This window comes from Saccostrea cucullata, unplaced genomic scaffold, assembly GCF_032062105.1.
Source record: "Saccostrea cucullata isolate Sc308-1 unplaced genomic scaffold, CSIRO_AGI_Scuc_v1 ctg20035, whole genome shotgun sequence".
Lineage (NCBI taxonomy): Eukaryota > Metazoa > Mollusca > Bivalvia > Ostreida > Ostreidae > Saccostrea > Saccostrea cuccullata.
The window spans coordinates 1-8,211 of NW_026937732.1; the positions used below are offsets into that span (position 1 = coordinate 1).

Here is an 8,211-nt window from a genome sequence, read left to right on the forward strand (position 1 = left end):
CCGTGGTGTCATTTGAAAGAACTTAATCAGTGGAGTATGCATCCCAAATATGAAGTTCCTATCTCCTATGGTTCAAAAGTTATGGCAAAAAGTATAAAAAGCTATTTTTAGCATATAGGTCACAGTCAAGGTCACAAGGTCATTGACCATGGTGTCATTTGAAAGAACTTAATCAGTGGAGTATGCATCCTAAATATGAAGTCCCTATCTCCTATGGTTCAAAAGTTATGGCAAAAAGTGTAAAAAGCTATTTTTAGCATATAGGTCACAGTCAAGGTCACAAGATCATTGACCTTGTTGTCAACTGAAAGGGCTTTATTAGTGGAGTATGCATACCAAATATGAAATCCCTATCTCCTATGGTTAAAAAGTTATGAAAGAGTGGAAAAAGCTATTTTTAGCATATAGGTCACAGTGAAGGTCACAAGGTCATTGACCTTGATGTCATTTGAAAGGACTTTATTAGTGGAGTATGCATACCAAATATGAAGTCTCTATCTCTTATTGTTCAAAAGTTATGGCCAAGGTTAAAGTTGACAACAGACAAACAGACAAACAGATAAACAGACAAACAGACAAACAGATAAACAGACAAACAGACAAACAGACAGGACAAAAACAATATACGCCCGGGATCTATCGATCCGGGCGCATAAAAAACAGATCAGATCAGAACTGAAAGTAAATAAGGGGGGGGGGGGTAAGGGCTTGAATTTTACACCCCCAGGGGGTCATGATTTGAACAAACTTGAATCTACACTACCTGAGGATGATTCCCTATAAATATAACGAAGCCTGGCTTTGAAGTACTTGAAAAGAAGATTTTAAAAGGTTTCCCTATGTGTTCCTATGTAAAACTTTGACCCGCCATTTTGGCCCCACCCTACCCCCGGGGGTCATGATTTGAACAAACTTGAATCTACACTACCTGAGGATGATTCCACATGAGTTAAATCTTTCCTGGCCCAGTGGTACTTGAGAAGAAGATTTTTAAAGATTTTTACTATATATTTCTATGTAAAACTTTGATCGGCAATTTTGGCCCCATCCTTCCCCGGGGGTCATAATTTGAACAAACATGAATCTTTAGGATGACTCCACATTAGTTTCATCTTTCCTGGCCCAGTGGTTCTTGAGAAGATTTTTAAAGATTTTTCCTATATATTCCTATGTAAAACTTTGATCGGCCATTTTGGCCCAACCTTACCTCGGGGGGTCATGATTTGAACAAACTTGAATCTACACTACCTCAGGATGATCCCACATGAGTTTCATCTTTCATAGCCCAGTGGTTATTGAGAAGAAGATTTTTAAAGGATTTTTCTTTATATCACTATGTAAAACTTTGATCGGCCATTTTGGCCCCACCCTAACCCCGGGGGTCATGTGTTGAACAAAATTGAATCTACACTACCTGAGGATGATTCCACATGAGTGTCATCTTTCATGGCCCAGTGGTACTTGAGAAGAAGATTTTTTTAAAAATACAATTAATTTTTCTCTAATTCATAATTATCTCCCCTTAGAAAAGGGCCTGGCCCTTCATATGAACAAATTTGAATACCCTTCACCCAAGGATACTTTGTACAAAGTTTGGTTGAAATTTGCCCAGTGGTTTTTGAGAAGAAGATGGAAATGTGAAAAGTTTACGACAACGACAGACAATGGACACATTTTGATCATAATAGCTCACTTGAGCCTTCGGCTCAGGTGAGCTAAAATGCAAAATAACCTATCAAGATCAATTGTATATCTTTCAGATCTGAAAGTTTGGTATAAATCGGACAAGCCACCTCTGAGAAATCGCTTGCACAAAATCGGTTGGAAGAAAAAAATGATAATATTTGAGTTCTGCTCTAAATATATTTGTGTATACTTTCCTGCCCGAGAAATATAAAAGGCGGGTCACTATTCAAAATTTCGCGCCAAATGCCACGAGTAAATATTCGCGCATTTTCTTTAGACTGATTTATTAAAAAGGTGTGATGGCTTCAATGAAATTAAATAAATAAAACGTTTTTTATCGCCTTTATTTTATTTCGACGTTAAGAAAGTATATCTAACACATTACACATTAAATATCGTATCTAGCCCAGTAAAACAGTGAAACGGAAATTAAGTTTAAGATTGACACTGAATTGCAACGTACTAATACGTGAAAGTCCAAGTAGTTTTTTACATTTCATGTATCCTTATGTCAGAATGGTTTAATCAAACGCTGAGCTGCCTCCATAAACCCCTGCACTCGCAAATGGCGGAGTTGACAAAAACAGCCGCCATCTTGGCCCCCTTCAGATTTTAAAATATTAATATCTATAATTCAGATTAACCAATATTCAAACACTTTATATAGTAAGCATCAAATTGTTAAGAGTCAAAATCAGCAAGCATCGAGCATTTAGTTAAAAAATGTGGAAAGTGGCATAGAAACAGATTTGGTTAAAACTCATATATAAATTTTCAGAACAAAGGGTATAATAGAAAAAAGCAAGCCAAAAATAATTTTTCGCATTGTTGCTATGGAAATCACGCGCCTTTCAAATAGCGTGTTTTGTACTTTATCATGACACTTGAATTTATGGTTAAACAAATATTTTTTATTACTAGTCATTAATAAAAGCTTTTTAAATTATTATTCTATTTATCTAAAAATACTCTATTTTAACAACTGTTGATTATTGAAATTCTCTTCACCTTTTGATAAATAAAACTAGTTTTTGGAGGTTTATTTTGATTTAAAAAACAGCAAATTTGCAGTACTCTATAAGAAATCTACAACCACATTAAAGCTTATCAACATAAAATATATATTAAACAGTATTTGCCCTAGAAGAATCAAGAAAAAAATCTGCAGGCAACTAAAGCATTTATATATGATAACTGATTTAATTCCATAATTTTCTGTTTTTTGCTTCAAATTACCTCCCTTTGGTATAGCTCTCTAACATAGGAGGAATAAACGGTAGTTTGCTTACATTGTTTTCGATAACAGTGTACAGAAGACTAGAAGAAAACTGAAGAAAATTACAAACTTGGAGCAGTCTGAGCCTCAGTTTTGGCGTTTTCGTGAGTCTTAATTACGGTTAGTGACTGAATTTTTTACAATTTACCATTACAACAGTTTCTGAAGAATGTATAACAGAAATTAACCATGCAGGAAAATATGTAACACTTGGCAAGTGTTTTTTTGCACATTTCAATTTAATTCTGATGGATTATATATGTTAGCATTACTTTAGTATTTTATAACTAAAAAGAAAAGATTATGCATGGCCTGAGGAACCAAGAGGAGGGAGTATGCCCCTCCTTCCCCTCCCCGATAATATTGCCGATATTAAACTATAATATGATAAAATGAAGATTAGATTGTTTCTGCGGGCCGAACGTGAAAAAGTTGGTCATGATCAGTTACATAACTGTATCCCAAATTATAAAGTTTAATTTGAATTTAGTTTAATTTTGATTTATGTATTCACAGCATGTGTGTAACCAAGTCACTCACCAGCTATAATGATTATAACTTGAGTGATGGTCGGGTAAATAAAAATTCTGTATATAGTAATAGATATCTTTATTTACCATTTAAGATAATACCTGCTTTTTATATAAAAAATTATGAAGTGATGAAAATCAACACTATTATGAAATATTTGTAAAATGGAATGACTTTTGTTATTGCGTCGTAAAAAAAGAAAAAGGGGCAGGGGGTTAACTCTGTACTTAATATATTTTAGTTTAGGAAAGGGGATTACCTTGGAAGTATTGTGATACAGACAAGTATATAATGTAGTGGACTAGTGGTAACTGAATTGTATATATACCACAGTAAAATAATAAATTAAAAAAAAAGGTTTTTGCTGATGTCATCCAGTGTTTACTTATGAAAGAAAATTCATATTCAGCTAACATTTTCACCGGTACCACTGAACTAATTTAAGTCAACTAGGTTAAATAATAGGCATCATTAGAATTACAACACATAATTTTTTGAAAAGAATTTCTATACTCTATTTTTTCTTGGGGGGGGGGGGGGGGTTACTGGAAAGAAATGAAAACCACAATTTAGAGTTTTGACAAAACCTAGAACCAATTGACCTTTTTATTACAAGTTTATAAATTTAAAGAATATCTAAAATCAACTTTGTGTTGTATACTTCTGTTTTTAGAATGAAATTCGCCACTTTGAAGCCAAACTCGGAAAGAAGCAGAAACAGAATTGGATGAGCTGATATAGAATTAGACAGGAAAAACGTGTAAATAATACATTTAGTAAAAACGTTAACTTTTTAAAATAAAATGATAAACTAAACCATTGAGATCTCTTGGAATTTAATTGATTCCAATAAACATGCTTTGTATTCATCATCATTGCTTCAAGCTCAACTAGAAATGGTTCTTAGTAAGTATCTGAAGGTAAAGCTGTATAATATTATTTAAGGAATGAAGATTATTTCAACTTATATTATACGATATAACATAACTTGGGGCAGTTTACGCTTTATAAACCGCGAAGCGGTTTATATAAAAGCGTAAACTGCCCCAAGTTTTCTTATTTCGTATAATATAAGTTAAAATAAGCTTCATTCCTTATAATTTAATTTCAGTGCAGACAATGAGGTAATTTTCTCCCCAGAATAAGGCTTCACAATGATTTAAAAGTAACGTCAAGCGGAGTAATGCGTTTTTTGACGTAACTCATTGTGAAGTAGGCAAGTTATGTTATCCAAAATATTATATGTTCCTCTGAATGATTCAGCCAATTAAATTGCTTGATACAAGTGAAATTAAATTATTACATTTTAATTTTATCACTTTTTCAGATTATCATTATGAGAATACATTATTACAGTACAGACCATTGATGCTGGAAGTGAGTGGATAGTGTAACCGGAGACTCAGGGATCCAGAAAATAGATCCATAAATTGTACAATGTATTCATGAAATATCAAATAAAAATGTTCAATCCAAAAGTAACATTCTTTGTTTGTCTGTTAGCATTTTTTTATTGATGTAAATCTAACAAGCTAATTCAGAGAATGTGTGTCCCCCGCTTATAGAAGGTTCATTTTATGTGGATTATTTATCACAACGTAATGATGATTTTATGAGTTTGTACCAGCTAGACCTCATAATTATTTTTCATTTCACATGTTGAATACTATCATTTAGTAAAAAAAAAAAAAGAATTTCGGAAAAGAAAAAAAAAGGATCGTCCGAGAATCGAGCCCTTGACCTCTCGCATGTGAAGCGGGAGACATACCACTGCGCCACGGTCTTTTCATTAGAATGTTAAAAGGTTGCACTTTTCTTCTATCAATGACCTTGAACTTGTTCAAATGACCTTGAGTCAAGTTTTTGACACATCTCTCGATCGCAAGCAATCTTAATATCAAGTATGAACTTTCAGTGGCACTTCATTGAAATGTTATGGACAAGTCAAAATTTTACATACATATGGATCGGTGAACAAGGTGATTCCTACCCCCCCTTTTTTTCCAAGTTTCAGCTTGTAAATATAAAATTCCTTTTGAAATTGAATGTGTATTTATTTATTAACACTAGTAAAGTAATGAGTATGCTTTGATCAGAACCAATATGGCCAATATAATGGACACTGAACATGTATTCAAATTACCCCTACCCCTTCAAAAAAGCTTATAAGTGCCAGATTTTCACACATTTTAACCATTTGTAACTTTTTTCTGCTAAAGTTGCCTGCAAATTTTATTGTATAGATATGACATAGAGATAACCCCTAACAAGATCATACCATTCATTTTTCCATCAGTGGTTGTAGATTTTGTGAATAAAGTGATAAACATATGTAACTTTTTTCAAAATTAATAAGCATTGACGCCATGTTCTTTTCCTGTTGTCATGGCAACAATATCACTACGGAAATTTTGTTTTTCCTATTTTTGGAGAATAAAGTAATTCCATCTTTTAACAAATAAAGTAACCAAAATACCTTATCTTATCACGTTCAGAAAACATATTCGTAGAAAAATGTCTAAAAAGCATTTATTTTCATAAGGATTTATGAACCCGTTGCTAAGGAAATAAATTTCTTTGGATACCAGTCCCTTCATACGTTCGAAAAAAATTTTAATTGTGTTTTAGCATTAGGTAAGACAAAATCTTTCATATACCAAAAGCTTTTGAAAAAATAAAATTTTGACTTTCCATTCAATGCTCGATGCTTGCTGATTTTGACTCTTAAGATGAATACTTTTGCTTCAGTAATGTATAACAAAATATTGATCATTAGAGAGTTATAGATAAAAGACTTTTGGCCCCTCTGAGACCCTAATTTGAGGGGTCAGCCCTATTTTGTTGACATCAAATGAAAGGTCTTGTGATGTTGCACATTTTTTCTTCAATATGTTTTAACAAAATATGAACAGGTGTGAAGATATGAAACAAAATGTGTCAAATTTTGTGAGATATTTCCGAGACATTTTTGGTCCCCACCGAGCGCCGGCGCCTTTTGCGCTAGATAGATTTGGAGACCCAATTACAACTCGCCAAACCTTCCTCTATTTTCACTTAAAATCTTAAGTTTATATCTTAAGTCGTTTCGGAGGAGTTTCCAGGACAAGCTGACCCTCTAAAAATCAGAAAATCGTCTATATCTCACGACCGGATTTGAGATAATCAACAAGAGGCCCAGGGGCCACATCGCTCACCTGAGCAATTGGCTAGGAAAAAAAACAGATCAGATCAGAACTGAAAGTAAAAAAAGGGGGGGGGGCAAGGGCTTGAATTTTACACCCCCAGGGGGTCATGATTTGAACAAACTTGAATCTACACTACCTGAGGATGATTCCCTATAAATATAACGAAGCCTGGCTTTGAAGTACTTGAAAAGAAGATTTTAAAAGGTTTCCCTATGTGTTCCTATGTAAAACTTTGACCCGCCATTTTGGCCTCACCCTACCCCCGGGGGTCATGATTTGAACAAACTTGAATCTACACTACCTGAGGATGATTCCACATGAGTTTAATCTTTCCTGGCGCAGTAGTACTTGAGAAGATGATTTTTAAAGATTTTTCCTATATATTCCTATGTAAAACTTTGATCGGCAATTTTGGCCCCACCCTACCCCCGGGGGTCATGATTTGAACAAACTTGAATCTACACTACCTGAGGATGATTCCACATTAGTTTCATCTTTCCTGGCCCAGTGGTTCTTGAGAAGATTTTTAAAGATTTTTCCTATATATTCCTATGTAAAACTTTGATCGGCCATTTTGACCCAACCTTACCTCGGGGGGTCACGATTTGAACAAACTTGAATCTACACTACCTCAGGATGATCCCACATGAGTTTCATCTTTCATGGCCCAGTGGTTATTGAGAAGAAGATTTTTAAAAGATTTTTTCTATATATTCCTATGTAAAACTTTGATCGGCCATTTTGGCCCCACCCTAACCCCGGGGGTCATGTGTTGAACAAAATTGAATCTACACTACCTGAGGATGATTCCACATGAGTGTCATCTTTCATTGCTCAGTGGTACTTGAGAAGAAGATTTTTTAAAAATACAATTAATTTTTCTCTAATTCATAATTATCTCCCCTTAGAAAAGGGCCTGGCCCTTCATATGAACAAATTTGAATACCCTTCACCCAAGGATACTTTGTACCAAGTTTGGTTGAAATTGGCCCAGTGGTTTTTGAGAAGAAGATGGAAATGTGAAAAGTTTACGACGACGACAACGACAGACAATGGACACATTTTGATCAGAATAGCTCACTTGAGCCTTCGGCTCAGGTGAGCTAAAATGCAAAATAATCTATCAAGATCAATTGTATATCTTTCAGATCTGAAAGTTTGGTATAAATCGGACGAGCCATCTCTGAGAAATCGCTTGCACAAAATCGGTTGGAAGAAAAAAAAAAATTGAGTTCTGCTCTAAATATATTTGTGTATACTTTCCTGTCCGAGAAATATAAAAGGCGGGTCACTATTCAAAATTTCACGCCAAATGCCACGAGTAAATATTCGCGCATTTTCTTTAGACTGATTTATTAAAAAGGTGTGATGGCTTCAATGAAATTAAATAAATAAAACGTTTTTTATCGCCTTTATTTTATTTCGACGTTAAGAAAGTATATCTAACACATTCTACACATTAAATATCGTATCTAGCCCAGTAAAACAGTGAAACGGAAATAAAGTTTTAAGATTGACACTGAATTGCAACGT

General features: G+C 34.1%; 1 long non-coding RNA gene across 1 annotated transcript; it reads left to right on the forward strand.

The window, feature by feature from the left end:
- Positions 1-3,478: 3,478 nt before the first annotated feature.
- Positions 3,479-4,905, forward strand: LOC134248740 (uncharacterized). Its single transcript, XR_009988119.1, has 3 exons — positions 3,479-3,536; positions 4,167-4,253; positions 4,821-4,905. It is a non-coding gene; the product is annotated as an uncharacterized LOC134248740 (long non-coding RNA).
- The last annotated feature ends 3,306 nt before the right edge of the window (positions 4,906-8,211 follow it).